At 40.8% G+C, this 21563-nt stretch overlaps 1 protein-coding gene across 3 annotated transcripts in view; it reads left to right on the top strand.

Annotated features, from left to right (window-relative positions):
* KLHL3 (kelch like family member 3) overlaps positions 1–21563 on the top strand; it is a 279538-nt gene that overhangs the window by 66396 nt on the left and 191579 nt on the right. Inside the window, exon 1 of one of the 3 annotated variants that reach the window (XM_035014194.1) lies at positions 17478–17489. The exons of 1 other annotated variant lie outside the window; for it this stretch is intronic. The gene's annotated coding sequence lies outside the window, so the exon portion shown is untranslated. Of the gene's footprint in view, positions 1–17477; positions 17490–20574; positions 20615–21563 lie in introns of those variants that run through there. One more of the 3 variants, XM_035014192.1, reaches the window with a different exon arrangement.

Here is a 21563-nt window from a genome sequence, read left to right as displayed (position 1 = left end):
AGTGTTCTGGAAAGCTTGACAGTTAAATCCATGGTCAGCTTTAAAGGCTGAAGTTTCACGTGCTCTGAGGCTGATTGTTCATAGAATTTCTTTGAAGACTCACTATGTAGGAAGAAGTCAGCTCATGCAGCTTCATTTCATTTGAGGCCTCTGTGTGAATTTGAGAATCTCAGCCATTAATCACTGTCAGTTCAGTTAGAGAATACATATTGTCTTAATGTAACTTACTCTAAAAATACTTCTCACCGGCCTTCTCATTTAATTCTGCTACTGACTAGCTTTGTGGTGGATAGCAAGTCCCTTTCCCCCTGAGCCTCAGTCCTCTCTGTAAACTGTTCTAGCCCTGACATTCTAAAGTTCTGAGAGGGGAGAGTAAGAATGTTCTCAATTTGTGGGTTGAAGATTCTAGGGTGAGAGAGGGAAGAGAGTTAACTCTGATCCGTGTTTAACACTCACAGAGGCTGTTCTTGTTCCCTTCCACATAGGATGGTGATAGTGCAGGGTGCATGGGAAATTGCTTTAAAGCTTCCTCCCTCGAGGCTGTCAGTGCCTTGAGGTCAATAACCTGGTCTCATTTGTCTCTGCCTCTCATGTACCTGACAAAGCTCTTGCTGCAGGGTAGATGCTTAGTAAAGTTTGCTGACTTGAGTTGGAGTAAATACTTTGTGTTTCTTAAAAAAGTTTTTTTTATAGGGGCACCTGGGTGGTGCAGTCAGTTAAGCATCTGATTCTTGGTTTCAGCTGGGTTATGATTTTGGGGTCTCGAGATCAAGCCCTGCGTTGCGCATTGAGATCAAGTCTGCTTAAGATTCTCTCTCCTTCCCCCTCTGCCCCTCTTCCCTGTGTACTCTCTCAAATCAATCAATCTGAAAAAAATCTTTTTACAGCTTTATTGTGGTATGTTGACATACAATAAACTGCATATTTTAAAGTGTATAATTTGATAAGTTTTGACATGTATATGTACTTATGAAGCCATTACCAAAATCAAGATAATCAACATATCCATTACTCCCAGTTTTCTCATGTCCCTATGTAATACCTCTCTTATATCCTCCCACCCTTGTCTTCAGACAACCTCAGATTTGCTTTCTGTCCCTAGAGATTAATTTGCATTCTCTAGAATTCTATAAAAGTGACACATGCAGTTTGTACTTCATTTTCTTTGGAGGGGGGGTGTCTGGCTTCTTTTACTCAGCATAATTATTTTGAGAGTCATCCATGTTGTAGTATCTATAGCTCATTCTGTTTTATTCCTGAGTAGTATTACATTATATAAATATACCATGGTTTATTTATTCATTTGCCTGTTGATGGACCTTGGATTGCTCTGGTTTTTGGCTATTACACATAAAGCTGTTATGAACATTCATGTACAAGTCTTTGTGTGGGCATATGCTTTTATTTTGGGCAGGTAAACACCTAGGAGTGGAGTAACTGGATCAAATGGAAGTTGTCTTTTTAATTTGTAAGAACATGTCAAACTGGGGCGCCTGGGTGGCTCAGTTGGTTAAGCGACTGCCTTTGGCTCAGGTCATGATCCTGGAGTCCCTGGATCGAGTCCCGCATCGGGCTCCCTGCTCGGCGGGGAGCCTGCTTCTCCCTCTCCCACTCCCCCCTGCTTGTGTTCCCTCTCTCGCTGTGTCTTTCTCTGTCAAATAAATAAATAAAAAAAAAAAAAAAAAAAAAGTAAACATTAAAAAAAAAAAAAGAAAAGAACATGTCAAACTGTTTTGTAAAGTGGTTGTGTTATTTCTGATCCCATCAGCATCTTATGAGGATTCAATTCATCCACATCCTCGCCACTCTTGGTATGTGTCAATCTTTTTAATTTTAGCCACTCTAATAAAATGTGTAGTAGTTAGTATTTTGTGGTTTTCATTTAGATTTCCCTAGTGACTAATGAGCCTGAGCATCTTTTCATGTGCTTATTTGCCATCTGCAGGTCTTTTTTGGTGAAATGTCTTTTCAGTTGTTTGCCCATTAAAAAATTGGGTTGTTTTCTTGTTACTGAGTTTTGAAAGTTCTTTATTTTGGACACAAATCCTTTTTTTTTTTTTTTAAGATTTTATTTATTTATTTGAGAGAGAGAGCACAAGTCGAGGTGGTGTAGAGGCAGAGGGAGGAACAGACTCCTAGATGAGCAGGGAGCCCGATTCAGGGCTTGACCCCAGGACCCTGGGATCATGACCTGAGTCGAAGGCAGACACTTGACTGACTGAGCCACCCAGGCGCCCCTGTTTGGCTTGTCTTTTCATTCTCTTATTAGTGTCTTTCAAGAGCAGAAGTTTTAAATTTTGATGAAGTCCATATTATCAATTTCTTCCTTAAAGGCCTATACTCTTGGTGTTATATCTGAGAAATCTTTGTGTAACCCAAGGTCGCAGTGTTTTTTGCCCTGTATTTTCTTCTATAAGTTTTATAACTTTATTTTTTTTCCTCGTTTAATTGCACTTTGCTTTATTGTGCTTCATAGTGCATTTTGAAGCAAGTCTATTGGTCTTTTTTCTTTTTTCTTAGTTTTATGACTTTAAAATTTACATATAGGTTTATGATCCATTTGAGTTTTTATATTGTATGAGGTATGAATGAACCCCCCCCCTTTTTTTCTAATGGATATCCAGTTGGTCCAGCTATTTGTTGAAGAATATATGTAATTTTTCAGATTAAAAAAATCTCTATTAGCCTGGATCCTTCCATTTTACAGGTAAGAAAACAGGCTTGGAGAAGTGAAGTGACTTTTGCAAGGCTACCTAGCTCATTTGTGTTAGATCCAGGCCTCGAACTCATGTCTTCCAATTCCCAGTCCATTAATTTGTTCACTATGTTGTCTTTTTGTTTTACCCTTTTCAAGTACCTTGTTCTTGAGTATTCTCTTTCTGCCTAGTTTTATTTTTATTTATTTTTTTTAAAATTTTTATTGTTATGTTAATCACCATACATTACATCATTAGTTTTTGATGTAGTGTTCCATGCTTCATTGTTTGTGCATAACACTCCATGCAGAACATGCCCTCTTTAATACCCATCACCAGGCTAACCCATCCTCCCACACCCCTCCCCTCTAGAACCCTCAGTTTGTTTTTCAGAGTCCATCATCTCTCATGGTTCATCCTCCCCTCCGATTCCCCCCCTTCATTTTTCCCCTCCTGCTATCTTCTTCTTCTTTTTTTTTTCTTAACATATATTGCATTATTTGTTTCAGAGGTACAGATCTGTGATTCAACAGTCTTGCACACTTCACAGCGCTCACCATAGCACATATCCTCCCCAATGTCTATCACCCAGCCACCCCATCCCTCCCCCGCCCCCAGCAACCCTCAGTTTGTTTCCTGAGATTAAGAATTCCTCATATCAGTGAGGTCATATGATACATGTCTTTCTCTGACTTACTTCGCTCAGCATAATACCCTCCAGTTCCATCCACATCGTTGCAAATGGCAAGATCTCATTCCTTTTGATGGCTGCATAATATTCCAATGTATATATATACCACATCTTCTTTATCCATTCCTCTGTCGATGGACATCTTGGCTCTTTCCACAGTTTGGCTATTGTGGACATTGCTGCTATAAACATCAGGGTGCACGTACCCCTTCGGATCCCAACTTTTGTATCTTTGGGGTAAATACTCAGTAGTTCTGCCTAGTTTTTAGAAGGAAGAACTGAGGCCTAAGAGAGGACCATCACTTTAGACACCATATTGTGAGGTCTCTCACCTCTAGGACCTCATCCTCTATTCTCCCCTCCCTCCCACTGTGTCAGTCTCCCTGCTATTCCTTGAATCCACCAGGCTTACTCCTACGTCAGGGCCCTTGAACTTACTGTACCTTCTCCCTAGACTCTTTTCTCTCAGCTGTCCTCATGTCTTGTTTCCTTACTTCCTTCAAGTCTTGGATCAACTGTCACCTCAGGGAAACCCACCTGAACCACACATTTAAAATTGCAAGCCCTGGAGCGCCTGGGTGGCTCAGTCAGTTAAGTGTCTGCCTTTGGCTCAGGTCATGATCCCAGGGTCCTGGGATCGAGCCCTGCATCAGGCTCCCTGCTCAGCGGGGAGTCTACTTCTCTCTCTCCCTCTGCCTGCCGCTCTGCCTACTTGTGCTCAATCTCCTGACAAATAAATAAATACAATCTTAAAAAAAAAAATTGCAAGCCCTTCCTTCAACCATCCACATCCCCCTTCCCCATAGTATTTTGTAGTCAGGTTGTGAAACCAGGTCCCATGGGGATGACAAGAGATTTCTTGTCAGAATGATACCAAGGCTTTGGCTGAGTGAAGCTGGAGAATATTTTTCTACATGACCAGGATTGAGGAAGGATGCTGAAAGCATTTGAAATCATCTCATGTTTTTCTCCTATTATCTTTAGGAACTTAGAGTTTTCCATAGATTTTCAGCCTAACTCTGATCTGTGGGCTGGGTCTAATGCATGTAAATTTATAGAAGAGCAATCTCCTCAAGGTTTATGTTGGTGTCAGAGATTTTAATATTGCTGCTATTTCTTTAGTCCCTTCTTGGTCCAGCCGCTGTACATATATTATCTTCAATTTTCACAATGGTCCTGCAGGGCAGGGATTACTCTCTCTCTTATGGATATAACTTTAGGGCCATAGATGTTAATAAAGTTTGCCTGTATTCACACAGCTAGTATCTGGTAGGGCCAAGATTCAAGCCCAACACTGGATGGCTCAAAACCTGAACTTTTCCCACTATGCTTGGATAATGTGTTTCCCTTTCCTGCCCATCTCTCCCCACCTACAAGCAATATCATGAGGTAACTATTGGAACATGGGGGTACAGAGGGAATGCTGTTCCAGTATCATCTGTACATCTCTTCCAGAAAGGAGGATAGCGGGAAACCCTTTTCATAGATGGCAAAACTGAGGCACAGAAGAGTTCACATGCTTAGGTTACAAAATAAGTCCATGAAAGAATTGAGATGAAAGTCCCAAGACTCCTGGCTTCCAGGGACATTGTTTCACAATCCATGTCCCACCAACACAGAGGCAATTTTATTCTAAGTCTGAATGTATGAGCAAGTGGATGTGTCTTGTGGCCTCTCAGAGGGATGAGTAAACACCTGAGATCTTTGAGCTCTTTCCCTCTTTTGCTCTGTGGAGGAATTGAGGTTCCTCTACACAATGCTGTAGGTCTAGGTTCTACTGAATTATTGTAAGATATATCCCAGAGTAATTCTACCAAGCTAGATACCTTGCATTTTTGTTAGACTACAAAATTAGATATAATACCTGTTTCTGAGAGCTCCTGGTTGAAGCTTTTCCAGGAGCAACTCTGAAATCTTGGTTTTGTACTTCTTTTCTGAATTCCCAGAAATCAGAGAGAGGGGTGTTCTTCAGATGACATTGGGGTAAGGAGGTTTTGTCTGAAAATTTTCAGGAAGTGTCCCATGGTTACAGCAGGCATTATTTAGCTTATGCATGTCTTTTTTAGGAGCCTGTGATGCTACTGCTGATGTTCTTCATCAGTTTGGGATGCCTGAGAGCATGCTTATTCTTCATAATAAGATGACTGGGTACCATTTGGACATGCATTCCCCTGGAAGATTTACAACTAAACAGAGTGGCAGCGCCTAATGGTACAGCAGACAGAGCTGTGGGTCAGTGCCAGTCAGGGATGCTGGGTTTCAGCTACAGCTTTGCAAATTTCCCAATTTGTATAGTGTTTGTCAGTGATCATGTACCTCCTGGGTTTCCTAGGGGAGCTAGGGAACTTGATTCTGATGAAAAGGCATAGTCCCACTCTGCCTCTTTCTAAACACATCATGATGTTGTAATTGGCGACTTACAGTCCCCCCTCAAACAGTGCATTCCTCAAGAGCAAGGATTTAGTCTTACTGTTCTATTCATCTCCAGTGTCTAGCAGGGAACTTGGCGGTACTTAGTAAATGATAACTGAATGATGAATGAAGGAGGATGGGATTTTAGATTAGATAGATGAGGATTTACCACTGTGTAGCTTCAGGCAACTTGCTTAACTAACACTTTCCTCACTTGTAAACTGAAGTAGCATTATCTAGCCACAAGAATGTTTTTAGGAGTAAGTGAGTTAATGAGTAGAGAGACAAGATGGAGTGGCAGATGGTCCTTTGGACTCTGTGATTCAGTAACACAGCTTAGAACACAGAATCACAGAATCACAAAACATTTAAGGGCATAACCAGCCTCATCTCTCCCTGGCTAAATCCTAATCATCCTTTAGATCTCAGTTTAAAAATTATTTCTTCCAGGAAGATTCCTTTATCTTCTTTCTGTCCCCATTCTTCCCAGGTGACATTAGTTTCTTCTGCTAAATGCCTTCATAATATTGTATTTTTTTCTGTTACTTGCCATAATTTACTTTTTAGAAAAGTATCAATATTACTCAGCCATCAAAAAGAAATAAATCTTGGGGTGCCTGCATGGCTCAGTCGTTAAGCGTCTGCCTTTGGCTCAGGTCATGATCCCGGGGTCCTGGGATCGAGCCCCACATCGGGCTCCCTGCTCCGCGGGGAGTCTGCTTCTCCCTCTCGCACTCCCCCTGCTTGTGTTCCCTCTCTCGTTGTGTCTCTCTCTGTCAAATAAATAAATAAAATCTTTAAAAATAAAAAAAGAAAGAAAGAAATCTTGCCATTTGCAATGATGTGGATGGACCTAGAGGATATTATGCTAAGCAAAGTAAGTCAGTCAGAGAAAGACAAATATATGATTTCACTTATATATTGGAATTTAAGAAGCAAAACAGGTGAACATAGGGCAAGGGAAGGAAAAATACAATAAGATGAAAACAGGGAGGCAAATCACAAGAGACTCAACTATAGGAAACTGAGGGTTGCTGGAGGGGAGGTGGGTGAAGGTATGGGGTAACGGGATGATGGGCATTAAGGAGGGCATGTGATGTAATGAGCACTGGGTGTCATACGCAACTGATGAATCACTAAATTCTATCACTGAAACTAATAATACACTCTATGTTAGCTAACTTGAATTTAAATAAAAAATTAAAAAAAAAGTATCATCTCTAATAGACTGCCACAAAGACAGGGAATTATGTCAGTCTTTCTCACTCTTGTATTTACTGACATAGTAGACCCTTGTTTCTTGACTTCTTGTACAACAGCTGCCTCATGGTCAAGCACTTTGGATTTGGATTCTTAGGTTTTTTGTTTGTTTTATGTTTTGGTTTTTGCTTTTTTTTTTAATCTCCCATTTGAAAACATTATAAAAATAATACATGTTTCTTATAGAATATTTAGAAAATATAGATAGGCAAATAGGCAAAAAGAATGAGAGAAGAAGAGAGGTTAGAAGACAAGATGAGACAAGGAAGAAAGAAGTAGAGATAGGTCACCCCAAAGTCCTGTCACCTTGGGCATAAACACTTAACATTTTGGAATATTTCAGACATTTTTCTAGGTGGTATACACAAATGTGCACACACGTGCGTGCGCACACACACACACACGTTTGTCTTTGTTTTTAAACTGAGAAACTTGGCAGGAAGTAGAAAGGTGTAAAACTTGAATTACCAGGAGATAGCTGTCTTGTAACAGTGTTTGGGAGTCAAGGACTCCTGCTGTAGAAAACCAGAAGGTGTCTGAATAAGGAAGACTGCCTCCAAATCAATAACTCAGTAGCTTTTGTTTTTAGATTCTATGTTCCCTTAATGGAGAAGAAGAATTTGACTCACTGAAAAAGACAAAGTTCTGTCCTGCCTTGGCCTTTTATAGTCTGTTTTTTTCTTCTGATAGAGTCATAATGGGGCCTGCTATCCAAGAGCCTGGTTGCCCCGGAAGACTGGCCTTTGATTTCTTAAAAGTGTTTGCTCCTAGAACCTGTCAACTTAGTTAATTGGAAGTTAATAGAACATTTTCTTTCAGTCCTAGCATCTGCCTAGTTAGCTGACTCTTACTGGCATAACTGTTATTGGCAAATAACATTTGAGCCACGAATAAGTACACTTTGCCCTTGAGCCTCCCCTGGAACCAAGGTGTGTTTGTATTTGTCCTCTTGCCATTGCATAGTTCTGAGCACTGGCTATTATAGTTCATATGGAAGTTTTGCATTCTGCTTCTCCAGGTACTGAGTCCAGGGAGTACAGGCCCCATATACCATTCAGATGCACATACCACTTCCAAGCAAAGATTTATTATCCTCAGATTTATTCTGTTCCTACCGTTTGCAAATATTAATTGATTCCCCACTTGGTGTCAGATGCTCTAGTTGACACTGGAGCTACTACAGTGAATAAGACCCAGTCCCTGCCTTCAGGGAGTTCATGTCCTGTGGAGCAGGCACACATGTAAATAGGCTTTCAGGCTTCTGCATGGTAGAGATGCATGGGGTGCCATGAGAACAGTGACTAGGGGATCCTCACAACCCTAACATTTTTTTTTAAAAGATTTTATTTATTTATTTGAGAGAGAGAGAGTGAGAGACAGAGCATGAGAGGGAGGAGGGTCAGAGGGAGAAGCAGACTCCCCGCCGAGCAGGGAGCCTGATGCGGGACTTGATCCCGGGACTCCAGGATCATGACCTGAGCCGAAGGCAGTCGCTTAACCAACTGAGCCACCCAGGCGCCCCAACCCTAACATTTTAAACTGAGTCCCGAAGGACTCAGGATTTTGCAGTTCTTTGATATTACCATAATCTCTATGTAATTAGGATTATGTCTTTCTACTCTCATTGGATAATTAATAAAACATAGGTTTGAAAATATTCAGGTATTCACTAAGTGAGTAATTACTGCCTAGCTGGTTTTTTAAGAAAGAACTTTTAAAATCTGTATGTATTAGGGATGCCTGGGTGGCTCAGTTGATTAATTGTCTGCTTTCAGCTCATGTCATGATCCCAGGGTCCTGGGAGCAAGTCCCACCCCCCCTTGCTCAGCAGGAGGCCTGCTTCTCTCTCTGCCTCTGCCTGCCCCTCACCCTGCTTGTGCACGTGCGCTCTCTCTCTCTCTCTGACAAGTGGATAAATAGAATCTTAAAAAATATGAATAAAATCTGTACGTATTAAATGTTTTTTTCTTGCCTAGTCCTATCTTAAATACTGAGGTGGCAGTAGACTGCTGGTACAGGAGGAATAATGGATGTAGGCCAAGGTCTGTGAATGTTCCCAATCCAGTTAGAAGAACAGATTTAAAACAGAGAATCCCAGCAAACAGTCCACAACCAGATGTCAGATGGATGTGTTCCTGTCACCAGCAGCCTCCATCTTTTCACTTGTCCAGTAGGGGAAACACCATCCCAGCTTCAAGAAGGAATTTGATTTGGGCATAGAAACAGCAGAAAGAGACCTCCTTGCCTTCATTGGCCCACTGGAATTATCTGTCATCTTCATTCTCCAGTTTATTGCACGAGCACATCTATTGCATAGATGACTTCAGGGAGGATTGTAGGAATTCCTGAGCATCTCAGCCTTGACATACTCCCCCCTTCCCCTCACGGGGGATCCTTACTCTTCTCTTGCCCAGTATATTCTCACTAGGGGTATAGAGATAAATCGAGGGCTCCGTTATTATTAAGTCTGCCTTCAGTGACTCTCTACTTTCCTTTAGGCAGCTTTCACCTTAGCCAGAAGGAGAGCCTTCAGAACCAAGACACCAAATTACCCCTCTGTTGTATTCTGAACTCTGACAGTTCAACTAGATTGTAAACTCTTTAAAGCTGTTTCTTACACTTTCTTTTTATATCTAATACAGTGCTAAGTATATAGTAAGGACTTTCCATTGTGTGTGTGTGTGAGTGTGTATATATATATATATATATATACACTCTTCAGCATGGAGTGGGAGGGGAAGCAGCTTCTTTGAGTTGAAGCCTCATGCATGTTGCTCTGTCACGTTATTTATACCTTTTTCAGAATATCGTATTTTCCATTGCAGAGAAGTACACACCATACACATTTAAACCACATTGGGGTATTCTTTGAGTTATTTATATTGTTGATTCTCTCTGTTAGAGATTGTTTGGGTATTATTCCTGGGGTAATCTTTAGAAATAGGCAGAGAGAAAACTTAGGGGACTTGTTGTAAGGATGTTTTAGCATTTTTCCATTCAACTCTGGTGAACTGGACGGACACATTCAGAATAGTTAATTTAGTAATTGAGGGCATAAGTATTTATTCATCTCACTGATAGTCATCTTTTCTGGAAACAATTAAAGATGTGAAACATTACTCTCAGTCCAGAATGATTTGCAGTCAGGAGATGGAGGAGCGGATTTTTGGATCATCGACCAGAGGACATTGTGTTTCCAAGGCTATCTGGCAAACATCATGAGGTTCTGGTCTCAGATTCCTAGAAGGGAGAATACAGGCCCATCAGGCATGTGAGAAAAGAAAGCCTTATTTCATTCACCAAGTGGCTCAACAATAGACCAGACTGATGGACCAGATCTACAAATACTACAAAACAGGAAGTTGACTTTCTTGAAATCTCTCCTTGTTTCCTCTCAAAAACAATTTTTACCTCTGTTGGGCCCCCACAACTCTTGGTTTATACTTCCATCATACTTTCTTTTCTTGTCTTTATTTTTTATTTCTTACTATTTTTTATTCAGTAACACATTATAACTTGGACATCTTACTTTTTTAAAATGTATTTTTTATTGAAATATAATTAATATGCAGTGTTATATTAGTTTCAGGTGTACAATATAATGATTTAACAGTTCTATAGATTACTTAGTGCTTATTATGATAGGTATACTCTTTTTTTTCAGAGTACAAAGAAGCCAGAAATACATTTATTGAAGGATGAACCATTTGCTTTCACGTAATTGTTGGAATTATCTAAATTACTTACATATATATGTATATTTTAAATTTTATAAATAATAAATAATTTTATTTATTTTTAAATTCCAGTATAATTAATATATACTATTACATTAGTTTCAAATGTATAATACAGTGATTCAAGAATTCTGTACATTACTCAGTGCTTATTATGATAAGCATACTCTTAATCCCCCTTATTTATTTCACTTATCTCCCCACCCACCTCCCCTCTGGCAACCAATAATTTATCCTCTGTATGTAGGAGTCTGTTTTTTTTTTGTTTATTTAGCTGTTTTATTCTTTGTTCATTTGTTTCTTAAATTCCACATGTGAGTGAAATCATATGGTATTTGTCTTTCTCTGGCTTATTTCACTTAGCATTATATATAACCTCTAGGTCCATCCATGTTGCAAATGGCAAGATCTCATTTTTTTTTTTTTTAAGATTTTATTTATTTATTTGAGAGAGAGTGAAAATGAGAGAGATCACAGAGGGAGAGGGAGAAGCAGACTCACCACTGAGCGGAGAGCCCGACGCGGGGCTCAATCCCAGGACCCGGAGATCATGACCTGAGCCCAAGGCAGACGCCTAACTGACTGAGCTACCCAGGCACCCGAAGAGCTCGTTCTTTTTTATGGCTGAGTAATATTCCATTGTACATATATACCACATCTTTATCTGTTCATCTATAGACAGATACTTGGGTTGCTTCCATATCTTGGCTATTGTACATAATGCTGCAATAAACATAGGGGTGCGGGGCGCCTGGGTGGCTCAGTCATTAAGCGTCTGCCTTCGGCTCAGGTCATGATCCCAGGGTCCTGGGATCGAGCCCCGCATCGGGCTCCCTGCTCGGCAGGAAGCCTGCTTCTCCCTCTCCCTCTGCCTGCCGCTCTGCCTACTTGTGCTCTCTCTCTGTCAAATAAATAAATAAAATCTTTAAAAAACAAAACAAAACATAGGGGTGCGTGTGTCTTTTTGAATTAGCATTTTTGTTTTCCTTGGGTGAATACCCAGTAGTGGAATTACTGGATTGTATGGTAATTCTCTTTTTAATTTTTGGAGGAACTTCCGTACTGTTTTCCACAATGGCTGCACCAAGTTGCATTTCAACTAACAGTGCAAGAGGGTTCCTTTTTCTCTACATCCTCACCAACACTTGATATTTCTTGTCTTTTTGATTCTAGCCATTCTGATAGGTATGAGGTGATATCTCATTATGGTTTTGATTTGCATTTCCCTGTCCATCATACCTTCTTAAGTAATTGCTTATAGACCTGTCCTGTACTACTTGCAGAATGTAAGGCCCTTAAGGGGAAAGGCATGCATTAAAAAGTACATTTAATTCACTACTTTTTTGAGGTAAAAATAACCGCAGGAAAAACTATTATTGACAGTTATACATTAGTGACTTTTGTTTCATTAAAGCTCAAGGTAAATTTAGAAGAAAGACAAAACAGTTTAATAGAAGGAAATAGCTCTTAGCATGGAGCCAGAAATACCCCCATAATATTTAATCATAGATTGGAGATCTGTTTTGAATGCTCGGTTTGGTGGGGGTCAAGGTTAGAGGAGCCTGAGTGCATGTGTGTGGATGAGCGGATGGGGTGATACCAGAGTTGATGAAAGCCTTTTTTTTGCTTTTAGTGATTTGGTCAGAATTATTTTAGTAATGGAAACTAGAATTAGTGTGTCTTTACCAAGTAAGTGAAATAACCTATTAGATCTTAATTATAGGACTAACCACTATCTGTCAGGAGAGATAGAAGGGGTTATCTAGGTAGAGTTGCCTATTTTCTGGGCCAAGAGGTCACAGCCCTGTACCTTTAAAATTCTAAGCTGTACCATTTGAAGTTGGTTTTTATTTATTTTTATTTATTTATTTATTTATTTATTTATAAAGATTTTATTTATTTGACAGAGAGAGACACAGCGAGAGAGGGAACACAAGCAGGGGGAGTGGGAGAGGGAGAAGCAGGCTTCCCGTGGAGCAGAGAGCCCGATGCAGGGCTCGATTCCAGGACCCCGGGATCATGGCCTGAGTTGAAGGCAGATGCCCGCCCAATGGCTGAGCCACCCAGGTGCCCCTGAAGTTGGTTTTTAGACAAGAGCTTTTATTTGCAGCTGATGCTGTGAAACTGTTACATTTTTTTTTTCCATTTGGGTGTCCTGCAGTGCTTTTGTTGTTCCTTTTTTTTTTCAAATGATAGAATAGAAATCCTAAGGGGAAGGAAAAGATAGGGAGAGGGAGGGAGGGAGAGGAAGAGGTAGAGAGAAGGGAGACATTTTTTAGGAGGGAAAAACATAAAGGCTAATGTGCAAGAAAAAAAATACAATAGGAAAATCACAGGTATTCAGAGAAATATTACCTTTTATTCAAAAGAAAGAAGATACAGTTACATTTTTTTTTAAGATTTTATTTATTTATTCATGAGAGACAGAGAGAGAGAGAGAGAAGCAGGCTCCCAAGGAGCAGGGAGCCCGATGTGGGACTCGATCCCAGGACCCTGGGATCATGACCTGAGCTGAAGGCAGACGCTTAACCATCTGAGCCACCCAGGCGCCCCAGATACAGTTACATTTTTAACAGATACATAAGCTGTAGCTCAAATGTAATAGTATAAAGGAGATTTATCCAAGGAAGAGATAAAGCTGGTCATGATTTAGTAGAAATCCCTGAGCTAATGGTGATTGAACACTAGCTTAGTATTCTTTTTGAAAACGGTCTGGTTCTTCTATGTGACACTGTGGGGATGAGCAGTATTTTTTAAAATTTAAGTCATAAACTTAAAACTCATAAGATTTATGAGAGGTTTAAAAAATCTGGAGCTAATTATAAAAGTGCTACTGATGAAGTCCCTCAGACTCAATAATAGATGCATCATAACCCCTATTTAATACACATAGAGAATTTGGGATGAAAAAGCCATTTCATAATTAAAGGTCTATATACATTGGCCATTAATAAGTTAGTGAATGTGGGGGCGCCAGGGTGGCTTAGTCGGTTGAGTGTCCAACTTTTGGTTTTGACTCAGGTCATGATCTCAGGGTTGTGGGATTGAGCTCTGTGTGGGCTTCATGCTCAGTGGGGAGTCTGCCTGAGATTTTCTTTCTCTCTCTCTGCCCACTCTCTTTGTCTCTCAAATAAATAACTAAATCTTAAAAAAAATAAGTTAATGTGATTTCTGACATCATTGGAGTGCTAAAGAGTTTGTGGTCATTTCTAGTGGTGCTGATAGCATTGTTAGGTGAAGAAAACGTATGTTACCATAAACTACAGAATTGGATTCAAGCATGGGAGGTAATTATAATTACAATACTTTTATTTATTTATTTATTTTAAAGATTTTATTTTTATTTATTTGACAGAGAGAGAACAAGAGAGCACAAGCAGGGGGAGCAGCAGAAGGAGAGGGAGAAGCAGGCTTCCCGCTGAGCAGGGAGCCCGATTCAGGGCTCAATCCCGGGACCCTGGGATCATGACCTGAGCTGAAGGCAGACGCTTAACCGACTGAGCCACCCAGGCGCCCCTACAATACTTGGTTTTAATGTGAAGTTAAAACTATTCCTTCAACTTCCAGTCCAAACTTATTTTGTTGGGTAATTAATAAATTATGATGCGGGCTTTCTCATTTTGCTAATTAATTGAATGGTTACTTGATTGAAAGTTACAGTTCCCAAATATGAAAAAGAAATTTCTTTAACACTAAAGCGGGATAGCAGTGCTTTTACTAGGCATATGGTCAGTAATAACTTTTGTGGGTGTCCCATTGAACAGCAGCATCTGGGACCTTGTTCCCCAGCCAGCAGCGCTGCTTACCTCTGTGGCTTTCTCACTGTTATTCTTTATCCTAAGCAGCGAGGTTGAGTTATTAAGAGTTACTCTCCTAAGAGAAAAGGGCTGGTGTGTGTGTGTGCGCGCACGCATGTGTGTGTGTGTCTGTGTCTGTGTTTTGGGCAGATATATGGCATAGACAGGTCTGGCCTAAAGCAAAACTCAGTAATATAAAGTTGCTCTCTTTTTTTGGTTCTGGTTTCTTTTTTGTGCATTTTGTCCTATTGCCAGCCATTGCCTCTCAATCTTTCATTCAGGAACATTTTTACCATTGTTAACAATTTTATATACCTGTTGATGCAAGAGCCAACCTTAATGGATTCATCTGTGTGCATAGTGGAGATGGCAGCATTTTCTATGTCTTTCCTGAGGTGAAAAGCACCAGCAATAGTGAATAAGCACTACCAGGTCCTTCTGGAAATTTTTGTTGAGAAGGCCATAAAATAGAGGATTTATGCATGTGGAAACTATAGCAATCAAGTGGCAAATTATAAATACCAAGTCATGGTGACAGCTCATCAGCACCTCATGACACCAATCAAAAATAACGTTGAAGATGTTCAGGGGCAGCCAGCAGGCTCCAAAGGTCATTACAATGGAGATCAACATTGTGTTGATCCTCTTGTTCTCACTGAGCGGGCTCTCAGTTTCCCTTTTTCTGTCTTCCTTCTCATTTCTCCTGTGGAGGCAGATAATAGTCTTCAAATAGCAGATGAGGATGAAGCTCAGAGGGACACAGTACTGGACCATAAACATGAAGGTGGTAAAGATGAGCTGCTTCATTTTGGAGGGCCAGTTCTCTATGCAGGCCACACCGTGGGTGTAGAGGTCATTGGGGAGAGAGAGGTTCTGAAAAGGCTCATTGGTGGGTGGTAGTACAGGAAGAAGGGCATAGACAACAGAAGAGAAAACAGCCAGATCAATGTAATACCCCAGTAGGCATGAGGTACACTGGGTTTTCAGCCATAGGGGTTCACAGTCGTCTGAAACCTTTTTTTTTTTTTTTAAGATTTATTTATTGTGTTGGCTAATTGAATTTAAATAAAAAAATAAATGCGAGGGGCGCCTGGGTGGCTCAGTCGTTAAGTGTCTTTCTTCAGCTCAGGTCATGATCCCAGGGTCCTGGGATCGAGTTGGGCTCTCTGCTCAGTGGAAAGTCAGCTTCTCCCTCTCTCACTCCCCCTGCTTGTTTTCCCTCTCTCGCTGTCTCTCTCTCTCTCTGTCAAAATAAATAAAATCTTAAAAAAAAATAAATGCGAAAAAAAAAGATTATTTATTTGAGAGAGAGAGAGAGTAGGGGCAAGGGAAAGGGAGAGTGAGAATCTCAAGTAGACTCTGCCCTTGCTGAGTGGGGTACCTGATGTGGGGCTTGATCTCACAACCCTGAGATCATGATCTGGGCTGAAATCAAGAGTCGGATGTGTAATTGACTGAGCTACCCAGGCACACCAGCGGATACCTTTCAACAGCAATTAATACAAGTGAGAATTATGGATAGAGATGGAGACACTCTGCTGAGTTTGCACATGGTATCCCCAAATATCCAGTGGCCCATCAGAGTGTAGATGACAGGGCGCCTGGGTGGCTCAGTTGGTTAAGCGACTGCCTTCAGCTCAGGTCATGATCCTGGAGTCCCTGGATCGAGTCCCGCATTGGGCTCCCTGCTCGGCGGGGGGGTCTGCTTCGTCCTCTGACCCTATCCCCTCTCATGTGTTCTCTCTCTCTCAGAGTGTAGATGACAGTAAAAGGTATGCACATTACATATAGAAAGATGTCAGAGGAGGCAGTCAGTATAATGATGAGAGAAAGGTTTACAAAAAGGGCTCACTTTTTTTTTTTTAAAGACTTTATTTATTTGACAGAGAGAGACACAGTGAGAGCAGGAACACAAGCAGGGGGAGTGGGAGAGGGAGAAGCAGGCTTCCTGCGGAGCAGGGAGCCCGATGTGGGGCTTGATCCCAGGACCCTGGGATCATGACCTGAGCCGAAGGCAAGACGCTTAACGACTGAGCCATCCAGGTGCCCCAAAAAGGCTCACTCTTAAGACCACGCTATAGACTATGAGGAATAGGAGCAAGGCTAGAGAAGGGGGTCAGTAGGCCTCAACGTAGAGAAATGCAGAGTTGTTGCTTTCTGGCATTGGTTTTATTAGATGCTGGATAGTTTAGAGAAAGTTCCATTTTGTTAGTATTGTAAGAAGAGCTTTTTCTAAGCTTATTTTGGCCATCAGTTCTCGGGAAGCACTTGACTCTGAGGCTTCCAGTGAGTAATTAGTAGGGTTTAATCTTCCTTGATTTTTATCTGTGCTCAGTGGAAATGCACCAATGACTTGAGTATCAGCCTGAGATCCTAAAATATTAAAGAGAACCCAGAATATTAGTGCAAGTTCTTAACAACCTGGACAAGTCTGTAGTGGAACAGGGTCCCTGAGAGGACATAGAGAGATGGATCTCTCTGCCCTTGCCCTCTTTTCATCTCAGGGTGCTTTATTTGTCCCAGCCGTTAGTCTTTAGAGCTAACAAGGAAGGGAATGTGATAGCATTCTGTTAACTGTATAAGGTTGCCCAAATATGTTTCCATTTCTGTCACCTCCTGTGTTTTGTGTGGGTGTGTGTGTATGCCAGCTATGAAGGCCAGAGTACTATGTTTGGTTTGGAGTTGAGTTTCAATTGGGAGCATCACTATTTGGTGTCTGTGTGACTTTGACACAAGTCATTTGCCCTTCCTGCTTAGGGTTTTTTTTTTTTTTTTTTTTTTTTTAAGTAGGCTCTATGCCCAGTGTGGAGCCCAACGCAGGGCTTGAATTCATGACCATGAGATCAAGACCCGAGCTGAGACCAAGAGTCAGATGCTTAACTAATGAGCCACCCAGGTGCCTCTTCCTGCTCAGTTTTCTTATCTGTAAAATGGGGATAAACAGTGTCTGAGTTGTTGTGAGGATTAAATGAGATCATGCAACTGAATTTGTCCCTTAGCCCCAACGTAGAGCATAGTAGTGTTCAGTATTTATGTCCTGAATAAAATTTGTCAGCTCCACTGCCCAGAGCTAGTCTATAGCCTTTAGTCTGGAGGCTAGAATCACAAATCATGCCTGCTGTGGAGTAGCACATGCTGTCTCCTCTTTGTACTAGTTATATTCTCTGGGACTGAACCCATACTCCACACAGGGAGTTTCTGGGTATGATGCTCAGGTTCTGGAGATCCAGGCGAGTATCTCCAGATTTGCCTAGTGAGCCACTCCTCAGCATTAACTTTATTTAAGAAGCATTCTCCCTTTCTCTGGGTCCCTTCCTCTGACTTCCAGAGGAAAGGGGAGCCCTGATCCTGTGGTTCAGCATGGCCTAGGGTGGTTATATTCAGTGGAATGACTCAGACCAGAATATACAACTGGCATGATGAACTCCCCACCATTTTAAGTGCTGAGATTTCTGACCCAAGGAGGATAAATTGAAAGAAAGCAAAGGGAAAAAAATACCCTTCATCTTGGTTTATTCTTTAGGAATTTGAGGAAAACAACATAAATAACATTGATAAAGGAAACTGAGCAGTAGGAAAAAAAAGAGAACAGATGTTTGTTTGCTGTTTGAAGTTACCCTGGCCTGTTCTCACATCCTGTCTGAGTTCAAAGCCTTAGCAGATTCTTATTGGAAAGAAATCACCTTAAGAATACTTGTTACGTCTGTCGTGGTTTTAACAATAGATATTTCAATGAGGAACACCATAAAAATGTCATGGATGGATAGCAACTGTGGACTAAGACAGTATATTTTGTAAAAGACCCAAGGAACTGACCTGTGGCTCAGATATGATGTGGTGGCAAGTAGAGAGAGTGAAATTGATCAACAGTGGTATTGACATGTTTTAAGGCTTGCATGATTCAGGGGTTCAGCAGACCTAGAGTTCACAGATATTGGCTGAAGAGGAATGTGAAGACAGATTTAAGCTCTTTATAATAGACTAGAACTGTAAATGAGACCTAGAAAGCCTTGATTAAGATACCTTCTCCTAAGCAAGCTTTACTTGGAGGAGGAAAGGCATGAAAAGGAAGTAGGCGATAACTTCATACACAGGTGCACATCTGCTGGAGTGAGTGCTAGACTTCCTATAAGGAGACGTGTTCTGCTGCCAACTAGCTCTTTGATCTTGGGCAAGTCACTCGGTTACTCTGGGCCTCAGTTTCTTCATTTGCCAAATGAAACAAAAAAATGGCCTCCCTATTTCACACACCTTGGTTTAAGGGCTAATGAAATAATATATTTAAAACATCCTATAAACTATTAAACACTGTACAAATCCACATGCTTGTTATTGTTGTTGCTGTTATACTTGTTGAATGTTTCAGACAGAATTGATCTAACCCCCATCCTCTAGAGAGCTGTAAGTGCTTTCCTATCCACTGTACTATTTATTTCTCCATTATCACGGTTGCCGGAAAGAGGTGGGATTGTTATATTTCCATTTCATAGATGGAAATCAAACTACAGAAAGGTCTAAGGGCTTAGCTAAAGCCAAACAAGACCAGCAAAATCTTGTGCTTGTTTTCTTCCCAGTTCTTTTGGTCCACAAGAAAGGAAAGCTTCCTATGAATCCTTCAGAGAAAGGTGTGAATAACAGTTTCCTCTTTACTTATGTGGAAATTCATACAATTTTGTAGAGTTCCTAGCACATTGGTAACAGAGATGGGAATACACATTGGGAACCTGTTGTGTTGCCTGTTCTGTTTGATCTGGGTTGTCTGGGCCAAGTGAATGATGGGTTACTCACCACCCTGCAACAGCTGGTCTGAAGCTTAGCAGAGGTCCGTCTACGCTCCTGTGTTGATTAGTAGCAAAGTGCAAATTAACTCCCCAGTCTATAAGTTCCTATAGAGGCTTGAAGCTCAGAAAAGCCAGAAGAAGGTCAGATGGGCCTCATCTGGGAGGAATTCAAAGGGGAGTGCTGGAGTTACATCATCCATTGCCCTCTACACAAGACAGAGAAGATTAACAGGAAAATCCCCAGTATGGATGTTAAATGGCAATGTGGGGCTTACACTTTACATAATTGGTAACTATTAAGTTAAAGTATTTAAATCCTGCATATCTGGAAGCAGGATCAAAGCTAAGCTTTGATGCATAAACAAATTCTTGGGATACATTTCTGTTTTAGGAAAGTTCATCTTTGGCTTGTTTGGTTGGAAGTGACCCAGAGATGTGAAATCTCAAATTACTGAGTCACATTTTGCCCAAAAATATGAGTAGGCCATGGCAGAGGTAGGTAATCTTCAGTCTCTAACTTGACTGTATTTGGTTCGTGGAGCACATGCCTTGAACTGGCGCCATGTGTGCCTTTTCATGCAGAAGTACAACATTACACATTTTTGATAGTTTTGTGTTTAAAGGTTTGAGGATGAACAAAATAAGAGCGTTATTCTGCCAAAGTATCTCTATGCATCTTCATTTCTGTATCTACTTTTTTTTTTTTAAATTAGTGTGTCTTTCTCTTTTTCTCTCTTCATGCAACTCTTATTTTTTGGTGGGGGTTTGGGAGCAGAATTCGTTTGTGACTGCCCCTTGGTCTCCGTGCTTTTTCCTTACCTTTCATTGTCTTCCTCTTGTGATACCTGTTACATTGTCTCCTCTGTTTCCCTCTTTCCCTTAATTGTCCATAACAGAAAAACTGAAGCGTATTTTAGGCTATGTCTTATATTTCATTTGGTGCTATGGTGTCTTGACCTGGAGAAGACACTACAGGTATTCTAAGAGACCCCTCTCATTTGACACTTGTTGGTTGCAGTTTTGCAATTAATTACTGGGAGAACAGGGACCAGAGCCCACGTCTTCTGGCTCTCAGATTTCCATGCTCTTTCCACTATTTTCTGCTGCCTCCTGTTTTATATTTATTTATTTATTTTTTTAAGTAGGTTCCCCGCTCACCGTGGGGCTTGAACTCACAACCCTGAGATCAGGACCTGAGCTGAGATCAACAGTTGGACGCTTAACCGACTGAGCCACCCAGGTGCCCCTGTTTCATATTTCTTGAATAAATTTCTGTTTTTCTTATTTTTAATTTTAAAAGTAAATGAGTAGAACATTTTCTAATTCTTTTATATTCAAATGGTTTCCTTAATGTAACTTCAGGGAGTGTGTGGCCTTGGGCAAAGTGAAGTTTTGCACACCTGCACACCCCAAGTGTTTATGTGGGGGTCCCAGAATAGGTCAGGGCCACACTGCAAGCATCTCCCCCATAGAACGCTTTCTCTTTTTCCTTAAACCTTTAGGAATACAGATTGTGCTGCTGTGTTGATGCAGATAACATCTTGCATTTGTTTAGGGCTTGACGATTTTAAAGTACTACCACACTCATTAATTTATTCAAGAATTTAAGTGTTAACAAAGTGGGCTGTCTTATTTGAGCTCTGTAGCAGTCATGTACTGTAGATAGGAATGATACTTTAATTCTGATTTAAAAACATGGCAACCAAGACCCAGTGACTTGCACATAGTTAGTGGCAGAGTCAGGAGGAAGACTTCTACTTTCTAAACCATACCCAAAGCAATATTTCTAGTTTACTGGTCATTTCATTTTAAAGAAAATCAATCAAATTAATCATTTGCATTCCATGAAAACAAATAGAACTAGAAGCTCTGTAAAGACACATCTTAGAGCTCTCCCTAAAGAACAAAGTACCGTATTAACCAACCACAAGGAGCATCAAGAAACAAATGCCTACTCTTTCACAGCCTTATTAAAAAGTATAATTGGGGGGTGCCTGGGTGGCTCAGTTGGTTAAGTATTGGCCTTCAGCTTGCATCATGGTCCCTGGAATACTGGGATGGAGCCCTGTTGTCAGGCTTCCTGCTCAGTGGGGAGCCTGCTTCACCCTCTCCCTCTGCTGCTTCCCCTGCTTGTGTTCTCTTGCATGCGCGCTCTCTCTCAAATGAATAAATAAAATCTTAAAAAAAAA

The sequence above is a fragment of the Mirounga leonina genome, unplaced genomic scaffold (assembly GCF_011800145.1).
Source record: "Mirounga leonina isolate KUSES-001 unplaced genomic scaffold, KU_Mleo_1.0 Mir_168, whole genome shotgun sequence".
Taxonomy (NCBI): domain Eukaryota; kingdom Metazoa; phylum Chordata; class Mammalia; order Carnivora; family Phocidae; genus Mirounga; species Mirounga leonina.
The sequence above is the reverse complement of the archived record's forward strand: the minus strand, read 5'-3'. Positions and strand labels throughout refer to the sequence as shown.